This window comes from Eurosta solidaginis, chromosome 4 (genome assembly GCF_040869045.1).
Source record: "Eurosta solidaginis isolate ZX-2024a chromosome 4, ASM4086904v1, whole genome shotgun sequence".
Lineage (NCBI taxonomy): Eukaryota > Metazoa > Arthropoda > Insecta > Diptera > Tephritidae > Eurosta > Eurosta solidaginis.
Window position 1 is genome coordinate 251,410,842 of NC_090322.1, and position 22,559 is coordinate 251,433,400.

Below are 22,559 nucleotides of genomic sequence, written 5' to 3' on the forward strand. Positions count from 1 at the left end.
AATGTTGACATAATTTACTTATATACTGTAAAGATATTAAATTTTTTGTTAAAATTTTACTTTAAAAAATTTGTTTTTTTTTTTAAGTGGGCGTGGTCTTTCTCCTATTTTGCTAATTTTTATTATTAAGCATACATACAGTGATAAGGGTAATGTTCCTGCGAAATTTCATCATGATATCTTCAACGACTGCCAAATTACAGCTTGTAAAACTTTTCAAATACCTTCTTTTAAAAGAGGGCGGTGCCACTCCCATTGTCCAAAATTTTACTAATTTTCTATTCTGCATCATAAGTTCAACTCACCTACCAAATTTCATCGCTTTATCCGTCTTTGGTAATGAATTATCGCACTTTTTCGGTTTTTCGAAATTTTCGATATCGAAAGTGGGCGTGGTTATAGTCCGATATCGTTCATTTTAAATAGCAAACTGAGATGAGGCCCAGGAATCTGCGTACCATATTTCATCAAGATACTTCAAAATTTACTCAAGTTATCGTGTTAACGGACGGACGGACGGATATGGTACAATCAAATTTTTTTTCGATACTGATGATTTTGATATATGGAATTCTATATCTATCTCGATTCCTTTATAACGGTACAACCAACCATTATCCAATCAAAGTTAATATACTCTGTGAGCTCTGCTCAACTGAGTATAAAAAGTTTCGATAGGGGGCGCACAAATTGGGATATTTAGAAAAATCGTACGGAACGGGGGAATCTTGCCATCAAGAGACTGTCCATTGAGCTACATTCTTGGAGCTTCATGCACATACTCACTTGTAGCAATTCAACCTTGGCATATATGAACCATTTTCAAGTAGCTTAAAAATTAATGTGGCTTGGCGTATTTTTCTGATATGTACTATATTGTATACGTACAAGTATTTTACGTATTCTGAATTAATAAAAGTAGTTTTTCACTTTGTAATAAATAAGGCACTACCCTTTCCCACCTAGAACTGAAAAAGTAGAAAACAAAAGCAAAAGAAAAAAATTTTAAGCAAAGACAAAATCAGCGAAAAATGTGTCCTTATATAAAGACATATTTTTGCTGAACTTTGATTTTAAAATTTTGACATAGAATTTGTAAAAATATTTATGAGAAATAAAAATATGAAGGTGGAGCGGAATTAATTGACGATAATATTGATAAGTTAACTCCTTTTCTGCTAACTTTCCAATCCAATTAATGTGCGCTCCACTTTTATATATTTATTTCTCATAAATATTTTTAAAATTTCTATGTCAGAATTTAAAAAAAATCAAAGTTCAGCAAGAATATGTCCCGGATTTCGCCCATTTATTTATGTAAATGAATTGCTTAACATTTTTTTATATTTTCCTTTTATAATTTATACATGCAATAAATAACTGTATTGGCATTGGTTATTGTCTAGTCAACATTTAAGTAACTGTAGTTTTATTTACATATATACTAAAAAGTTACTTTCTTTCACAATTTGCTTATGTTAGGTCACTTAATATTTGACCATTATTTTCTTAAAGCAATGATTTATATTTATTGTTGTATTTATGTTGGCACGTCCTAGGCTCTAAATCATAAAATATTTGCACTCAAACCAAAGCAAAGCCTAGGCGAACTTTGACAAATTTATCAAGATAATATTTAAGATTATAACTTTTGTTTTACATACACATATAAAGATATGTATATATGTGTGTGTCTTTAATATCCCTGCAAAAAATCGTGCGATAAATCCCTAAGGAGAGCGGTCTGCGATTGATCTATTTTGTCCACATTGGGGTATAATTGATCCCCTCTAGTCCCTTTTGGTTATATTTGGCATCAGTCAGTTTGAAATTTATGTAGCCAATTGAAAGACACAGTAAAAAACAAACAGCAACGAAATGAATAAAATGAAATGATTAAATGTTATTGAATAGCATTATTTAAGAAAAATGCGGAGCTCTATAACGAACCTAAAATACTAGGACCATATGTTCCATTATCGTATTATTTGTTTTTATAATTTGGTGGCCACCGTGGTGTGATGGTAGCGTGCTCCGCCTACCACACCGTATGCCCTGGGTTCGAACACCGGGCAAAGCAACATCAAAATTTTAGAAATAAGGTTTTTCAATTAAAAGAAAATTTTTCTAAGCGGGTTCGCCCCTCGGCAGTGTCTGGCAAGCGCTCCGAGTGTATTTGTGCCATGAAAAGCTCTCAGTGAAAACTCATCTGCCTTGCAGATGCCGGTCGGAGTTGGCATAAAACATGTAGGTCCCGTCCGGCCAATTTGTAGGGAAAATCAAAAGGAGCACGACGCAAATTGGAAGAGAAGCTCGGCCTTAGATCTCTTCGGACGTTATCGCGCCTTACATTTATTCTTTTTATTTTTAATTTCATTCATTCATTTCATTTTTATTAAGCATGTTTCTTATAACTATCTCTTTACATATGTAGCAAAGTTACAATAGCAAAATAAAAATAAACAAGTTTACCATTATGAAGTATAACTAACAAATGCCTAATATGCGTATGTATTTTTACACTCAGTTGAGCAGAGCTCACAGAGTATATTAACTCTGATTGGATAACGGTTGGTTGTACAGGTATAAAGGAATCGAGATAGATATAGACTTCCATATATCAAAATCATCAGTATCGAAAAAAAAAATGATTTGAGGTATCTTGATGAAATTTGTATGTTGGTTCCTGTGCACTCATCTCAGATCGCTATTTAAAATGAACGATATCGGACTATAACCACGCCCACTTTTTCGAAATCGAAAAAGTGCGATAATTCATTACCAAAGACGGATTAAGCGATGAAATTTGGTAGATGAGTTGAACTTATGACGCAGAATAGAAAACTAGTAAAATTTCGGACAACGGGCGTGGCACCGCCCACTTTTAAAAGAAGGTAATTTAGAAGTTTTGCAAGCTGTAATTTGGCAGTCGTTGAAGATATAATGATGAAATGTGGCAGGCATGTTACTCCTTTTACTATATGTACGCTTAATAAAAATTAGCAAAACCGGAAAACGACCACGCCCCCTTTAAAAAAAAATTTTTTTTAAGTCAAATTAAAACAAGTAAGGAAGGCTAAGTTCGGGTGTAACCGAACATTACATACTCAGTTGAGAGCTATGGAGACAAAATAAGGGAAAATCACCATGCAGGAAAATTAACCTAAGGTGACCCTGGAATGTAGTTGTATGACATTGGTATCAAATGGAAAGTATTAAAGAGTATTTTAAAAGGGAGTGGGGCACAGTTCTATAGGTGGACGCCATTTAAGGATATCGCCATAAAGGTGGACCAGGGCTGACTATAGAATTTGTTTGTACGATATGGGTATCAAATGAAAGGTGTTAATGAGTATTTTAAAAGGGGGTGGGTCTTAGTTCTATAGGTGGACGCCTTTTCGTGATATTGCCATTAAGGTGGACCAGGGGTGACTCCATAATGTGTTTGTGCGATATGGGTGTCAAATTAAAGGTATTTATGAGGGGTTTTAAAAGGGAGTGGGCCTTAGTTCTATAGGTGGACGTGGCTTCGCCCTTTTTCATTTAATTTGTTTAGGATACTTTTAATGCCATAAGTCGAACAAAAATTTACCAATTATTGTGAAATTTGGTAGGGGCTTAAATTCTAGGACGGTAACTGTTTTCTGTGAAAAAGGACGAACTCGGTTGAAGCCACGCCCAGTTTTTATACACAGTCGGACGATAACTTGAGCAAAAATCAATATCTTTACCAAACTCAGTTCACGTACTTATCTGAACTCACTTTATATCACTATGGTATACAAAATGGTCGAAATCCGACTATGACCACGCCCACTTTTTCGATATCGAAAATTACGAAAAATTAAAAAAATACCATAATTCTATACCAAATATGAAAAAAGGATGAAACGTGGTAATTGGATTGGTTAATTGACGAAATATACATCTTTAGAAAAAACATTGTAAAATTAGTGTGACACCTGCAATATTAAGTAGAAGGAAATGAAAAAGTTCTGCAGTGCGAAATCAAAAGCCCTTGGAATCTTGGCAGGATTTACATATATAAATAAATTAGCAGTACCCGACAGATGTTGGTCTGGGTCACCCTGGTCCACATTTTGGTCGATATCTCCAAACCGCCTTCACATATACAGCTACCACCACTCCCTTTTAAAACTCTCATTAAGGCCTTTAATTTGATACCGATATCGCACAAACACATTCTAGAGTCACCCTGGTATACCCTTATGGCGATATCCCGAAATGGCATCCACCTATAGAACTAAGACCCACTCCCTTTTAAGACACTCATTAAAACCTTTCTTTTGATACCCATATCATACAAACGCATTCTAGAGTCACCCCTGGTCCACCTTTATGGCGATATCCCTAAATGGCGTCCACCTATAGAATTATAGCCCTCTTAAAATACTCTTTAATACCTTTCATTTGATACACATGTCATACAAACACATTCCAGGGTTACCCTAGGTTCATTTTCCAACATGATGATTTTCCGTTACTTTGTCTCCATAGCTCTCAACTGATTATGTAGTGTTCGGTTACACCCGAACTTAGCTTTCCTTACTTGTTTATGTTAAGCTTAACAAAGTGACAAATGTCATATCTATCAAAAATATTGAAACATTAGCGCATTAGTGCAGTGGGGTGACTGCTAAATATCGAAATTAAGTTATAATTTTTTTTTAAAGCCTACATATGATTTTTAACCTAAATACGAGTTGCTACTATTGGAAAAGCTAAAAGTAATTGAAAGAAGAAATAATGGTGCAGGTATATAAAATAAAGTAAAGCAAGTTACTGCTATTATTTTCTTTTGGTCTCTGTTATTAAGCTAATTATTGAATAGGTCGTAGCAAAACTTCGATTTCATTATGTGAGAAACTCAGAAGAAAGGATTTCACACATTTTGTAAATTGTAGAATATTCCTCATGTCACGAATTTCCGATGTTAGTATGTTGAAGAGTTTCCTGGATAAAATTGTAAAAAACTTTGTTGAATGTGTGGTTCTAGAAGGAGGTACGATAAATCTAGGATGAAAGTTTATCCTAAGGTTATAAGTTTCTGACCTCATACTCTGCAGATAACCACACCTAATGAAAAAGATTTTAAAAACTTTAAAATAATAAAGGTCTATTATTGGAAGAATCTCTAGACCTCTAAAAGGCTCTCTTGAGGGATGCAGTCGATTTACATTAGATATTTTACGAATAAAAAATTTGTATAAAACTAGGATAGACTGAATTTTGTTGAAGGTTGCCCCCGTCCCCCCCCCCCCCCCCCAAATACGAAAAAAATTAAGAATATTGTATTAGAGTTTAAGAAATATTAAAAAGGATTTGTCCGCCAGTACCCATAGGCGAACAAAAGAAGCTTGTGTGACTGTGGCTATAGAGGTACGAAAAGAATATATCCGACACTACCCGTATGGATACAAAAGGGGCCTGTCGGACACTTCCCAAAAGAGTACAAAGAGGAAGTGTCGAGCATTGCAAAAAAAGTCTGTCCGACACTCCCCGTTCAGGCATAAACAGGTACAAGTGGTCTCTCCATAGGACATGCTCAAACAAAAGGGACAACTCCTACCCGTATCAAAACTGCCTATAGTCGCATACTCCTCATTCCTCATTTCTCATCCAACACTAGTCGCATTTTTTGTAGGGACGTATACGAAATTTTTTTATGTATCCTAGGTGTGGTATCGCGTATGAATCCGTAGCCCAAACTTGAAGTATGTGAATTCATTAAGTAACACAATACATTTCGCATTGAGGGGCCTTATGTTCTGTTATTTTTCTCTCTCCTTTTTTTTTTTGTTCTGCTTTTGTATTTCTTACATAAAGTTATTTTTGGCACGCGTGGCCTTGGCTTTCATTCCATATTTTTATAAAGTGGGAACAAGGATGATGTTCATATTTCATCGTGTGCTTGTGTGTTCACACATACCTATAGGCAGAGCGAATAAACTTTCATATATTATTTTATCGCTTTAAGGCTTTTAATTTCCTTCACTGAAAGAAAAATACTGGTAAAATCAACCGAAATACGGGTCAATTCAACCGAAAATTTTGTCAGTTTTTATCCATCCAACAAGATGTTGGATCAACTGCGCGCAAATTGTTGATTCGTAATTGACCGTTTTAGTAGTCAAATGAACAAAAAAAAAGTTGTTGCGTCAGCTTTGTACGAAGATACCTATGTTTCAGTATCTGCAAGGCAGATGAGTTTTCACTGAGATCTTTCCATGGCAGAAATACACTCGGAGTGCTTGCCGAACAGTGCCGAGGGGCGACCCCGCTTAAGAAAATTTTGTTTTAATTGAAAAAAAAAAATGTATCTAAAATGTTTATGTTGTCTTTCTGGCGTGGAAACCCAGGGTCTTCGGTGTGGTAGGCGGATCACGATAACATCACATCACTGCGGCCGCCATATACATACTTAAATATGTGCATACATATAGTACACAGCATACATAAATACAAAGTAGAGAGCGCAGTGAGCGTAAAATTCTTTTTGAAATTTGCTCATGTGTTGATTGTTGATCGCTGTTGAAATGACCAGTGAGATCAGTTGTCTTAACAAAAAATCAGTTAAATTGATTAGGGACTGTCAATTTTACAGAATTTTGTTAACTTAAGAGCGACAATTTCTCTTCTGTTGAAATTACTAAACTAATTTGTTCGCTTGACAAAGAACTCGGTCGAATTAACCATAATTCGATCAATTTAACCGAATCTCCGTTAAGACAAGAACAACAGAACCGATTTGTTGATTTTACTAGCACCATTTCTTTCAGTGTTAATTCAACTGATTTTCACTTACGTTGAACACACATACTAAAATTTAACGCCATCAACATTTGTTGTATATACATATATATGTATTTTTATATAAGTATGGTGGTTTAATAATTCACTCATGAATTGCAAACATCGCTCAATTTCTTGAAAAAATTCTGTTTTTAATGCCTCATCAACGTAGCCAACAACAATGCATTCATCACCCTATCCAGCTGCTCACAGCTGCCATCTCATTGGTGTGTTTTCTCGTCATTTCATCCGTAAAAGTGATTTGTGTTTTTCTAATCCTGATAAAATATATTTGACCATTTGGTTTATGCTTTTTTAGTTTTTGATATTCACAGCAAGTTCAAATTACTTCTCAGAATTTCGTGAAATCATGGTTGCTGAAGGCATATCAAACTTCAAAAGCAAAATGAATTATTTTTTAATTTTTTAGTTAGAGTTTGCAAATATTTGGTTTTCTTTATATCCAAGATCAATATGTACAAACTTAAGGGAGATGAGTCAGTTATCCATCAAATTGGCACGACCTTAAGGAGTGATGGTGGCCATGTTGCATGCTGCGGGCAACAAATGAATACGCCATCTAAATAGATTCAAGAGGCCACAATATATTTATTTTCCCGAAGCCTGGAGAAGTGTACGTGTGGTATTCATTCCGAAAGCAAGGAAACAAAATTTACAGACCAATAACCCACTCCTCCTTTGTTCTTAAAACACCGAAAAGTCTTATTTACCCGCAGAGAAGAGACACCGCTAAATTTTCCCGGATTGATGCCGCTTAACCGAAGGGAGGTCATCTGCAGGGCACAATAAAAGTCGCCGAAGCACATACTGCAGTGCATCGCTCGATCAAATCAGTGCATCGCCGTTCGGATGTCGCCTTCGTGCTTATGCGTAAATGGCCTTCATACCAGAGACAACTGGCATAAAAATAATATTGGCATGATTCGAATGTCTGCAACAGTTCAGCACAATATGGTAGTTCATAGATTCAATAGGTTAAAATATGCTAGTCTAGTTAAGATAATTATTTATATACATTGTAAATAGATATAAGCTAGGCTTAATTAAGCTGTAATAAAGAAATAAATAAACTTATACGACATAGAACCCAACACACCATATTCGTCAACTCAAACTTGAGAAACTGGCTCAGTAAGTAAAAAGGCTACCAAAGATCCTTCACAGGGAGGCCTGCTATCCTCTCATCTACAGATAATGGTAATTAATAAAATTCTGGAACTCTTCGGTGCAGAAGGAAAAACAATATACGTACACGACTTAGTGGTTCTGATCACAGGTAAATTTTTGCCAACCATTAGCTTGGCGCCCGCCGTTGTATTAGCATACTTCCCCTACTACACTGAAGCTCCCGGGTGCCAAGTGTTATCGACATCTTAAATTAAGAAATAAGTTTTGCCAGTTACAAAAAAGTTTTTTCCAGGGAAGTCGCCCGCATCGATCGGTTTTTTTTTTTTTTTTTTTTTGGAGGGGTGTTTTTTTATTTTTGCCTTGAAAAACTTTTCAGTGAAAATTCACCTGTTTTACGTATGCCGTTGGGAGTCGGCGTAAAAATATTGTAACGAATTTAGTGAAACTCCGCTTATTTGAAATCTTCTGCGAGTCGCTAAACTGTTGAATAAATCACTCCAATATTCAGTATTGCAAACTGGTCTTTATGATGATTACTTTGGGAGTAGTACTTCACAATTATACTTCACAACCAATAGCGTGCTTAAATCAAAACTGATTAGTTATTACTTAGCTTGCGCTGTTTTTACACTCTCTGTTGCCTTGCGCTGCTTTTAAACTCTCTGTTATTCTCCAAAGGTCTAAACGTTTCACCTTATAGAACTCTTGTATCTCCTGCTTGGTATTTAGTTATATGCGTGTGTATGTGTCAGTAAGAACTTCGGTTCATGACTACATGTGTATGTGAGATTCCTCTTCACTTCGAGCAGCTGGTTATTTGTGTGCATGTACTTCTCGCCGCCTTCCATGTATGTGTGTAAATCATGATTGAAATGTTCACGTACACAAGTGTGGCTTGTTTTAATGCTTTTGTTGTTGCGTGATTATTTACTAACAGCCTAGTGATGTCAACATTCGCCACATTATGTAGGTGATATCCAGCCAATTGCGCCATGTTTTTATTTATTTTGTAAAATTTAGCACATGGAAGCGGCAATTTTGCGGCTTTAAGGGATAGGCAGCGCAAAATATTCTGGAGAAAGTCCAACAAAAACGGAACTTGTCCGGTTCAAGTTACCAAAGCTAAACGATTCCAAATAATGCTGGAAAAGGCACGTAGGAGCTAGGTCAAAAAAGCTTACTTGAAAGCTCTAGAAGTGATCGAGCATGGTTTGGACGTGAAAGGAGCTCGCGACAATTTTAGATAACATGGCACGGCTGACGATCAAACAGGACCATAACTGACCTAACGTCCTTTTCCAGCATTTACCTTACTTCTGCTGCGATTTACCTTGATACCATGCTTGCTTTTTGTTGAAACCCTATGCCAGCTATTAAGTATTTGCTCTATAAACTTTTGCAATGCAATGGGCACAGCACTTTCCCAATAGGCAAACTCCGCTGGGATATGAGATAGCCAGCAAACAAGCCAGCAGCTATTAAACAACATAAATAAAGCATGGAATAGACACTCGTATACCTAGGAAAATACACACACACGCATATATAATATGCAGATATACTCGGTACCGCAAATCCCACTGGGACGCGCGAAACTTTTCTCACCATTCACATTCATTTTCATAAGTGAACAAACCGCACCTGGTGAATGCACCAATGTACTCCAAAAAGTTGTGCTCCGACTGAGCAATGATGAGAAGTTGAGTATATCCGTATTAAACTTTTAATATGCATAATTTGAGTTGTACGTAGTGGTGTAAGAGTTAAAATAACAGCCAACTACGCGCTGTAACATCAATCGTAAAATGTAAAACAGCAATATGACGAAGGTGATTGAGAGAATGTTTGTTAGCGTTTATGTATGAGAGTATGTGTGCGTTTATATGTAGTATATAGTTGTAGTAGCGTTAAATGGCTGCATGTGGTTTAAATGGTTGCAAGTGTTGTTGTTGTTGGGCATGCTGCTATGGCTTTTGAATATATTCAATAGAGATGTATAAGTTAGGGAATTACAAAGTTTATGCGCTTAACCTCATGCTGCGGTTGCCGTTGGAGGAGATGTGTTGGCTAACATGTAAAATTATAACCCTTGTGCTTGCTTTGGAGCTGCATTTTGATAGTGGAACTTTACCAATATTTTAAACTTATTGCAGAGAATTTATACAACTTTAAAATTCTCTAGGTTGGATAAAATCATGCATATTGTGAAAGTCAATCTAAATAGACTCGCTCTACAGAGGTTGACATGACAGTAAAGATAATCCATGGTTTTAGACTAAAAAAACATTTTCAATTACTCCGGGACTTTTCATAGCAATTTTTTCTTTTTTTTCCTTACCCTTATGCTCATATAGAAGCTACCATCAAAACAGAACCAAGGGATGCTTCAGCTGATGAACTTAAGGAACCATTTTTATTCCAATCTTGGTTTTTTAACCTCAGCGGTGAAAAGAGACCAGGAAAGTAGAGTAATACGGATTAAAGTTTTTGCTAGAGACGTAAATTTATAGAGAATAACCAAGAAGGGACAGCAAGAGAAATTGTCATACTGGTGGTAGGTAATTCACCACATTACCGACTTGAAGATTAGCAAAAAAAGCGGTGCTTTCGTTGAAATTTCTCAAAAAAAGTTATTTAAAACGTTAAAAAAATGGTTACATAGTGTTTATTTTAATAAAATAATATTTTTCTATCGTCGAAATTTACGAATTTCAAGCCACATTTCCACAATGGTGAATTACCTACCCGCGATTTGATGCTTTACTATTTCCCACTATTCATTCTGTTGGTGGTTCTCTTTAGTCACACGTTCTCTGGTTTATGCAACGCATATCTCATCACCTTATCTTAAAAGGAAAATTAGAGAGTTTCAACAAGCTTTGTCTCACCTTGTGCTTTCTTTTTGGTCTTTGTTTTCTTCAGTGCATTCAATTCCGTTATAGAACGCCGCCCGGTTTCAATTTCGTTCATCACTTTTTTCGAGTGAGTTTTGTGCTGAAACGTGTCCAAAACTTTGTTTTGGTTCCACTTCCACTCCAGTTTTTGTTTCGGTTTTAAAATCCAAAGTTGAGTCAGTTTCAGATTTTAGTTTGTGTTTAGTGTCATTCTTGAAAAATATTTTATATTCGTTTCTTTTTCCGTGTTGGTTTCAGATTGAGAATGTGATTCGGTTTAAGATCATAATCTGTTCAGTTTAGACTTTTGTTGGGCAAGTTACGACTTTTTCGAATTCGTGTATCGCTCTTCAAATAAAATTTTCGGATCTTTCACCCGATTCGACTTTATCATTTGATTTCTTGTTCTGTTTTTGTTGTTGTGGGGATAAGAACAGTCCTCGAAAGTTTTGAAGTGTTATCGGTGTTGATGGTTTTTTGTCGGATATATGTCCGGTATTTTTCTGTTAAAGCACTATTAAGGTACTACCAATAGCGGCGACGATTTAATATGACCACGTTGAACCTTCTAGACCTTAGGTACCTGTTCTAAATTGGTTCAGTTCCGTTCCGGTTTTCAAAATTAATTCGCCTTTGTTGCAGTTACGGTCTTGGTTTTATTCGTCCAAATCGAAATCATCCAAAATCATCCATTTTGGTTGCACCAACCCTTACTTCAACCCAGGTTTCGAACGTGGATCGATACGAGAGCTAAAGGGCCTACCACTGTGCCCTTATGGTGTACTTCCACTAAGCCCAATGATCGGCCTATGTAGTTCCGGCTGGTACAACTCCTGTTTCCATTCCACCACCATGCATTCATGGAGATGGCGGTGCCTAGCATTTGGCATTAACCGGCATTCCTTGATCCTCCGGTGTGTCATCATCGACATTCCCGTCCCTCCATCTACGCTCCTGGTACGCGTTCCAGGCGCCTTTGCTAATATTTGGATGCGCAGTCTGTAATCAGACCTTTATGGCCCTGTACTGTGGCCAACTATTTAATAGAACGTCTAAGGTTCACTGCTTTTCTGTTTTCACTGCCTACTGTTCCTGCAACGCCTTCTCACTTTGAACCTACAAAAAAAAAAAATCAATTTTTCCTCCATCTTCTGAAAGTACTCGATTTCACCTACTACCGGCACATTCCCACAAACATACTCAATTCACTTCCATATAAAGAAGTTGCTGTCACTTTAAAGTAACTTTTTAGGCGCAACACCAGCAAAACAAATGCTGCCAAATTGACTGACATTTGTCTTGGTTCATCTCCCAAAATAAGCAAAAAATTGTATGTGGTGTAAAATAAGATTCGGTAAGTTAGCTCCGGCAAAACATAACAAATTTTAGAGGCAGTGAAATGAAAAATGACGCGCCGACTCGCTGGCAATTGGGCGACTCACACCGACAAGTGTCAGCAAGGGAACACATTTTTATATAAAAAGATCCTGCGGTGTAAAAGTTGTAGGCGTCGTAAAGTTGCCGGCAGGCGAAACTGCAAGACTTGTTAAAAAATATGATTGCAAATACGATTGGATAGTGGAAAATGAAGTTATTTGATAAATGAATGAACAAAAAACTACACTCAAACTTGCCAACACATTAGGGTGTGCCAAAAAAAATTAAAATTTTCTGTTTTCTTTTGTTACAGTAAAATATTGTTGAGGACATTGAAATGTATAGATTGTTTCAGCATTTCATTTTAATGTTTAGAGGAACTTCATTGCGACTTTCCATACAAAAAGTGCACAGGTGCTCTAAACCCAAGAATTGCTCTCATTGCTTTTAAATGAGTGAAAACCTTTATTTAAAGCAATTTTCAATTTATAATTTATTTGGGATGGTACCGAATGCTCTGGGTTCACACCCCGGGCAAAACAACATCAAAATTTTAGAAATAAGATTTTTCAATTAGAAGACAATTTTTCTAAGCAGGGTCGCCCCTCGGCAGTGTTAAAAAGAGCACGTCGCAAATTGGAAGAGAAGCTCGGCCTAAAATCTCTTCGGAGGTTATCGCGCCTTACGTTTATTTTTTTTTATACTCAGTTGAGCAGAGCTCACAGAGTATATTAACTTTGATTGGATAACGGTTGGTTGTACAGGTATAAAGGAATCGAGATAGATATAGACTTCCATATATCAAAATCATCAGTATCGAAAAAAAATTCGATTGAGCCATGTCCGTCCGTCCGTCCGTCTCTCCGTTAACACGATAACTTCAGTAAATTTTGAGGTATCTTGATGAAATTTGGTATGTAGGTTCCTGGACATTCATCTCAGATCGCTATTTAAAATGAACGATATCGGACAATAACCACGCCCACTTTTTCGATATCAAAAATTTCGAAAAATCGAAAAAGTGCGATAATTCAATACCAAATACGGATTAAGCGATGAAACTTGGTAGGTGTGTTGAACTTATGACGCAGAATAGAAAACTAGTAAAATTTTGGACAACGGGCGTGGCACCGCCCACTTTTAAAAGAAGGTAATTTAGAAGTTTTGCAAGCTGTAATTTGGCAGTCGTTGAAGATATCATGATGAAATTTGGCAGGAAGGTTACCCTTATTACTATATGTCTGCTTAATAAAAATTAGCAAAATCGGAGAACGACCATGCCCACTTTTAAAAAAAAAAATTTTTTAATTCAAATTTTAAAAGAAAAGTTAATATCTCTACAGTATATAAGTAAATTATGTCAACATTCAACTCCAGTAATGATATGTTGCAACAAAATACAAAAATAAAAGAAAATTTCAAAATGGGCGTGGCTCCGTCCTTTTTCATTTAATTTGTCTAGGATACTTTTAATGCCATAAGTCGAACAAAAATTTACCAATCCTTGTGAAATTTGGTAGAGGCTTAAATTCTAGGACGATAACTGTTTTCTGTGAAAAAGGGCGAAATCGGTTGAAGCCACGCCCAGTTTTTATACACAGTCGACCGTCTGTCCTTCCGCTCGGCCGTTAACACGATAACTTGAGCAAAAATCGATATATCTTTACTAACCTCAGTTCACGTACTTATCTGAACTCACTTTGTATTGGTGTAAAAAATGGCCGAAATCCGACTATGATCACGCCCACTTTTTCGATATCGAAAATTACGAAAAATGCCATAATTATATACCAAATACGAAAAAGGGATGAAACATGGTAACTGTATTGGTCTGTTGACGCAAAATATAACTTTAGAAAAAAACTTGGTAAAATGGGTGTGACACCAACCATATTAAGTAGAAGAAAATGAAAAAGTTTTGCAGGGCGAAATCCAAAGCCCTTGGAATCTTGGAAGGAATACTGTTCGTGGTATTACATATATAAATAAATTAGCGCTTCACATATACAACTAAGGGCCACTCCCTTTTAAAACCGTCATTAAAACCTTTAATTTGATACCCATATCGTACAAACAAATTCTAGAGTCACCCCTGGTCCACGTTTATGACGATATCTCGAAAAGGCGTCCACCTATAGGACTAAGGCCCACGCCCTTTTAAAATACTCATTAACACCTTTCATTTGATACCCGTATCGTACAAATAAATTCTAGAGTCACCCCTGGTCCACCTTTATGGCGATATCTCGAAAAGGCGTCCACCTATAGAACTAAGGCCCACGCCCTTTTAAAATACTCATTAACACCTTTCATTTGATACCCATATCGTACAAACAAATTCTAGAGTCACCCCTGGTCCACCTTTATGGCGATATCTCGAAAAGGCGTCCACCTATAGAACTAAGGCCCACGCCCTTTTAAAATACTCATTAACACCTTTCATTTGATACCCATATAGTACAAACAAATTCCAGAGTCACCCCTGGTCCACCTTTATGGCGATATCTCGAAAATGCGTCGACATATAGAACTAAGGCCCACGCCCTCTTAAAATACTCATTAACACCTTTCATTTGATACTCATATCGTACAAACAAATTCTGGAGTCACCCCTGGTCCATCTTTATGGCGATATCTCGAAAAGGCGTCCATCTATAGAACTTAGGCCCACTCCCTTTTAAAATTATCATTAACACATTTCATTTGATACCCATATCGTACAAACAAATTCCAGAGTCAGGCCTGGTCCACCTTTATGGCGATATCCCTAAATGGCGTCCATCTATAGAGCTGTGGCCCACTTCCTCTTAAAATACTCTTTAATACCTTCCATTTGATACACATGTCATACAAACACATTCCAGGGTTACCCTAGGTTCTTTTTACAACATGGTGGTTTTCCCTTACTTTGTCTCCACAGCTTTCAACTGAGTATATAATGTTCGGTTACACCCGAAGTTAGCCTTCCTTACTTGTTTTTGAATATATTTGATAATTTGGGAAAAATTTAAAGAACGTGAAATCAGGACGGCAGATGTTTCGATTATAGCTTGTGAATCTCTTCAAAGCCTTTTCTCCCGGGAGAAAGTATCAAAAAAAAGCCAAAATGTTTACGGGCTATATTTTGACTAACCTGAAAAACATTTTCACTATAGAGATATCAAGAAGAAGAGACATGTTTTTGCTATACCCTAATACATATATAAGCACAGTGACAAAGAAATAAAAAAAAATAAAAATGAGCCACTGGCATTATAAGTAAACAACAAATATGATTACCCGCTACGCAAGCTAAAAAACTGAAAATAAATTGAGAAGAAGGAGAGCCTGTAGAATCGCAGGCACTCTAAGGCGACCTACCCTATCATTATTACCAGGCGATTAGCTGCTTGAACAATAGTAAACTAGGTTAGTGATTTCTGCTATAACTGGGATCACCAAGGTATTTGAGCATACCTTCATTTGTCTCATCGTCTGCTACCAAAGTCGGGTATCACTAGGTATATCATATGAGCTCGAGTGACTCCATGCATTCTCATATGGCCTATTCAGCAAAGCTTTTGTACATTCATGTTGTTGTTGTTGCAGCGATAAGGATACTCCCCGAAGGCCTTGGGTTTTTGATGGTCCTTTGCCGGATGCACATCCGGTACGTTCCGGTAACAAGCACCATAAATATACTAGCCCGACCATCTCGGGAACGATTTTGTATGACCACATGAAACCATCTACACCATACCGCCCTCCCACCCCCTAGATCCATCAGGAATTCGGGGTCGCCGGAGCCTCGGATGTTAATGAAACAGGATTTTCTACGGTAGTTGAGGTTGACAATTGGGTTGGAGAAGCTATATAGCCTCCCTTGAGAGGGTTGCGCTACACAACCCCTTGAATCAATTTGGTATTTAAGTCACCTCTTACGACAGGCATACCTACCTTTTAAGCCCCATAACCCGCTGGGGGATTTGCTTTCATCGCTGCGCTTTATACAGAGCAACGCAGAGCTTTTTCCACCAATTATTGAACTTTCCTCGGATCTTCCTGGGAATTTTTCTCCCAAATTCTCAAAGGACAATCCCATATTATCTTGACGCAGTTTATGATTACAAGCCACATATATATTGATTTCCTACTTATTCATAAGCAACACTTGAAAGTCATGAGTACCTTCTTATTTGGTTTCTGAGCTGTCATTGCTCTCGCTGTTAATGCCGGTCCCCAGAGGAGAGGTCCTTCATGGACTCGGATTTGAACCTTGGAGTGTGAAGTGGGAATTCTTTCCTTGACTTAACTATTTTGACTTGTCTCCGTGAAATTCAAGGGCTAGGTTTTTGCCTGCTTAACCAAACCAGAAAATATACAACATACTGCAGGCATGAAAAGGGCAGTGACATCAAAATCATCAGCATGCGAAAGCTGCTTAAGGGTCTTATAAAACATGCCTGTGTGAGGTTTGCAAGACTTTTAAGCTCAGATATAGCACAAGGTGGTACACCGGAAAGTAGAACATAATATGCAATATATGCCCGTCATATGGCAATGGGTAATATTTTTCGGGATTACCTTTCTTGCAGACTGGATCCTCTCTTTTAGTCTCACAATAGCTCATTAGATTTGTAAGGGGAGGCCTACAGGCCTTCATTTTGTGTTGGGCATTTGAGAGCATCATGCGAAGCAGCAGGCTTTGCTCACTTCAGTACCAGATTACAGGAACATTGACGGCAAAGAAAATGAGTATGAGATGGCCTCTGAAAAATCAACGGTGCACCGGCCAGTTTCATCAATAAAAAGTGAATTTCTTACCAATCTCAAGAAAACCGTAATTCGCAATTTGTACTCCATATCTAACTGCAGGATCACCCAGAAAGTATGGTCTGATGACACCGTAAAAGAAGAGAGTTTCTACTAGAAATGTCTGGAACAGAACCATTGTAACAGAACGCTGGAAAGTTGGCTCACATGCGGAAAGCATTGGAATCCCCTTCAAAGAGAGGTGCAGGAGATTTGTTGAGGTCGTTTTTATGGAGGCGGTCAACCATTTCCGCTGACAGTGCTCTACTCAAGCAAACATGAAGTCAAGAGCTTTAGGGGTGGATTCGAAATAGTCCATAAAGAATATCAGTATGTTTATTAAACTAACCAAAATGTTTAATTGAATATATGCATTGTACATTAGTTATTGGTTTTAGGACAATGTGGATCAAAATGGAGCCTAAGCGTTCCTTGGGCCCTATTTCGTTATAACTGTGTAAACTGCAATTTTTAATTGGAGCTTTCTGTGCGGAGGTGTTTCATTAAGGCAATTTTAAGTATTTCATTTTCCAGTTTTATCATAATCATAAATTACCGCTTAACCGCCTTAGCGATTTTGGCCGTTTCGTAACAAGTCACGCCAGTCACGCTTTTCCTGTTTTACGATAACTGACGCCAATTGGGAGCATTAAAGGAGGTCAAGTCTTTCTCCACCCGCATCTCCAAACTCAGTGGAGGTTTCCCCTTTCTTCTACTTCCACGCTGTGTCGTTGACTGAAATAGTTTCTTGTACAGAGCGTCTTCGTCCATTCGCATAGCTTGACCTAGCCAGCTAAGCCTTTTTAATTTTTATACGCTGCACTGTCGTCATAACTGTGTAAAGCTCATACAGCTTATCATTATACCTCCTTCGATACTCGCCGTCAGCATCACGGACAGGACCAAAAATCTCTCGGAGAACTTTTCTCTCGAACACTCCAAGAGCAATCTCATCTTCTCTCGGCAAAGTTCATGATTCCAAGCCATGCATGGTCGCAGCTATGATGAGCGAATTGTAGGGCGTTATTTTTGTTCGTAAGGGCTCTGCTTTTCAATTGCTTACTCAGTCCAAAGTAGCACTGATTGGCAATAGTTGTTCTCCGTTTGATTTCCAGCTTCAAGCAATAGGATACGCAATACATACAAAATTTATATACCGTTTATAATAGAATAGTTGCCCCAGTTGATTAGTGCTTGGCTTACGGCGTTTTCGTGCTAACTTTTCAGAAATATTGTCTTACCGGATATTGTTATTACTGTTATTGCCATCTTTATTTTTGCTTGTTAGTTGTTACAACCAGCCACCAAGTTGCCGCAGATTTTCTTCTCATTCACTGAGTGGGCGTGCGACAAAGTGCTTGACAAAGAATGACAGCTAGACTGTTGATAATAGTGACACATTTATCTTACCTACCTACATAATATTTATGGAGCCGCCGTAGTAGTAAGGTATGCCCTTTGAACCCAAGAAAAATATCACCTCTACCATTGCGGAGATTATATTTTAAGACAGCCATCTTCTTTGTCCTCCAAAATTGCGACAGCCATCGTTCGTTCATTGCTTTTTACGTCACTTTAATATTTTTCGCCAATCAATTATTTCACTTTGCTTCTTCCATTACCATTTTTTTATGACCCACTTTACGTTTATTTTATTGTTTTAGTTCCCTTTTTGGTTTAACGCTTCAGTTGTCGCAAATTGTCCACGTAGATGCCCCAGAAATATTTTGCGATTCTCCAAAGTGGGTCAAGCAACGACAAAAATCCTTAAGTAAATGCATTTGGCTGAGTTGTCTTAACATTTTGCATTTTTCTTTAAATTTTGAGGGCGATTGAAATATGATGCCAAGACCTTGCTGTATTTTTTGCTGTTTGAAAAAGTTAAATTTGATTAAATCAAACTGAATTTATTTCAAAGCAACTTAAACTAATTATACTTAAGTAATTTTATCATTTTATTTGATGCCTAATTTTTATTTAATTAATAATAATTGCTTGATTTACGAAAAATGGCATTAACCGAATTCTTTACTATTTTTGAAGGGTATACAGTTTCAGAATCGAATACTAATTCAGAATCGGGCGCTTTTAAAACCAGTTACTTTTTTAAATTTGGGTACCTTTATTAGCTGGGTACTTTTTAGAACTGGGTGCTTTCTAAAAACCGGCTACTTTTATGAAATTGGGTATATTTTTGAACCGACGCTTATTAAGAACGGGGTACTTTTTCATTTCCGGGCACTTATTTAGCACCGGGTACTTTTTCAAAACCGTATAATTTTTTAGAATCAGTTGTTTCTTAAAGCCGAGTACTATCTGGAACTGGGCTATTCTTTTGAGCTAGGTGGTTTTTCAAATGGATAGTTTTGAAGCATCGTGTACTACTTCAGAACAGGATATTTTTTCTGATCAAAATACTTATTGAACCGGATCCTATTTTTGAACCGGATATTTGTTTAGAGGCGAGAACTTTTTCAGAACAGCTAGTTACTTAACACCGGGCACTTTTCCAGAATAAGTGATGAATATTAGCTGTTTCGATATGTCACTGTGATGTTAATAAATAAATGCTGCACAAAACCGGCAAAGGTAGTTAGGTTGAACTGGCCGGTCCATGAGGACCTCACATAGACTGATTGAGTCCGTAGTGTTACCAGAAGTTTGTTTTAACGACCAAACTGAAAAACCCTATCAAAAACCAGGACCTATGTTATAAAATAACTCCGTCCTCTTGGCAAATACTAGAAGCTTCCTAGGACTTAAGCCACTTGCTGCTTCTAGATCTGACAGCTGGAGTCTTAGCCTGACAAGTGCAGGGCACGAGCACAGAACGTGCTCGATCGTTTCCTCCTCCAACCCGCACTTCCTACACCTGCTATCACTGACCAAGCCTAATCTAAAGGCATGTGACGCCAGAAGGCAGTGTCCAGTCAGAATACCCGTCATGAGTCTACAGTTCTCTCTTTTTAATGATAGAAGCAACTGTGTTAGTCTAAGGTTGTAAGACCTACACATAATCTTCGACACTTAACAGCCCCGCGCTTGAACCCACGCCTTTTCTGCTTGGTCGATCATGTGCACCTCTCGCCTTCGCTTAATCTCGCCCAATCTAATTGGGACGTCTACGGAGCAAGCTTCAAGGGATGCGCCCTTTTTAGCTAATTCGTCCGCTTTTTCATTCCCATCTATTCCCATATGCCCTGGGACCCAATATAGATGTATGCTTCTCCCTGTCCCGATTCTCTCCAGAGACTGCTTACACTCTAACACGCATTTAGATGCTGTGCTATGCGAGATTATTACCTTAATTGCTGCTTGACTGTCAATATAAAAGTTAACACGGTTGCAGCTTAAGCTATTCTCTTCCAGGGTTTCTACTGCTTTGGTTACGGCTAATATTTCCGCTTGGAAAACGCTACAGTAATCCGGCAGCCTGTAGGATCTGCTTAATTCCGGATCAGCGCAGTATACCGCAGACCCTACTCCTTCCACTATTTTGGAACCATCGGTGTACACATGTATCGCCTCGTCCGCCATTTGCGCACACTTGCGCCAACCGTCCACCTCTATTGTGGCCTTAAGATCTCCCTCAAAGTGCAGGTAGGGAATCATGTAGTCTGTTCGTCTTGTGACTGAGGACGCTATACTACTATGGCCATATGGTCGGCGCTCAAGCTGCCCCGAAGCATCGAGCCTGGTTGCGGTCGTTAACGCTTTGTAACGTATGTTGTTTTTTGTGTGGCTTTCCACCAAAAAAGAACTCCATAGTATAGAATAGGGCTTACAATCGCTCTAAAAACCCAATGAGAAAGAGAGGGCGATAGGCCCCACGTACACCCCAGCATTCTTTTACATGCATAGAGTGCCGTTGAGGCCTTCTTGACCCTCTCCTCCACGTTGAGCTTCCATGACAGCTTACTGTCTAGGATGATTCCTAGATATTTTGTGCAAGGTTTTTCCTGTAAGGAGAACTTAGGCCTGGTCCAATTTGGGACCTTGTACCTCTTTGTAAACAAGACCATATCCGTCTTCTCCGCATTGACTTTCAGCCCGACAGATGCCCAGGTATGAATATCCCGAAGCGCCCGATCCATCAAAGAACTAATCGTTGGAAGGCATTTCCCACTTATGACAATTGCAACGTCATCTGCGTAAGCCGTATGTTTTACGGGTCCCTCATCGAATTGCCTGAGCAGTTGGTTGATGACCAGTGTCCACAGCAGAGGTGATAGCACCCCTCCCTGCGGCGTGCCCCTGTCCACTGATTTCGTGGCCTCGTACAATACCCATTGTGATGTAATCTTTCTGCAATTTAACTTGCAGCCGATCCATCTGATTAAGGCAGGATGTACTTTAATGTAATTAAGACCATCCATAATCGCCCATTTTGCAACATTATTGAAAGCCCCGGCAATGTCCAAGAAGACTCCTAGAGCATACTCCTTATATTCCAGGGATTTCTCTATGCTTATTACCACCCTATGCAATGCGGTGTCTACCGACTTGCCTTTGCTGTACGCATGCTGTGTTGTGGAGAGGAGCTTTTCATCCACGTTGGACTTTATGTACACATCTATCAGCCTCTCAAAGGTTTTGAGCAGAAATGATGTTAAGCTAATGGGTCTATAGTCTTTGGGATACACGTGACCGATCTTCCCCGCCTTTGGTAGAAAAGCTACACGAGCAGTTCTCCAAGAGTTCGGTACATGATTCAGTCTTATGCACCCATCGAATATTATTTTAAGCCATTCCACGACCGCCCTACTTGAGACTTGTAGCATGGCCGGGAATATACCATCTGGGCCCGGCGATTTAAACTTAGAAAACGTCTTCACTGCCCACTCGATCTTGGTATCGGTCACCAAGCCCGGCACCACTAGCTCCGTGATCAAAGTGTGAGTGATGTCTGCTGGTTCTTCTAAACCGTCTCCCGATGGGAAATGTGTATCGAGATGCACCTCAAGGGATTCCTCACCAGCAAGCAAAGCAAGCAGAAAATATTTCACACACAAGTACACGGCACTAAAGTACGCATATTGCCTTACATATACTACAGGTATACATGTATGTAGCCAATGCCAATACGATATACATAAAATAGAAACAAGTAAGCAACTATTCGAGACGGCTGTTTGCGAAAAGTTCAGACCCTGGGAGAAATAGATGGAGAGTATAAAAGTAGCGCATAGTCAATCAGTTTGATTATAAATGTTTTAAGTGAAGTGCGCGACTTTCATTTAGTTGATTTGAATCCACTTGGAACTTTTAATGAAACTCCGATTTGAACTTACTCGTTTGAGGTTTCATCCAAGAAGAAGGTTTTTTTATTGAAAGTAATGTTTATATACATATATAAAGCCTTACTTACTAACGTTAAAGCTATGATTAAGAGAGTATGTAAAAGAGAGTATTTTAAAGAGAAATGGTTTAAGAGGGTGGTGAATATTCGTATGTAACTCGCGCGTAGTTTCATTGCGAAGTACTACTACCACAATAGTGTTGTGAAAAAAAGAACATATTGTTATACCGAATATT

At 38.1% G+C, this 22,559-nt stretch overlaps 1 protein-coding gene across 4 annotated transcripts in view; it reads left to right on the forward strand.

Annotated features, from left to right (window-relative positions):
* Positions 1 to 22,559, forward strand: part of nAChRalpha3 (nicotinic Acetylcholine Receptor alpha3) — a 515,737-nt gene that overhangs the window by 171,425 nt on the left and 321,753 nt on the right. The gene's annotated exons all lie outside the window — the stretch shown is intronic.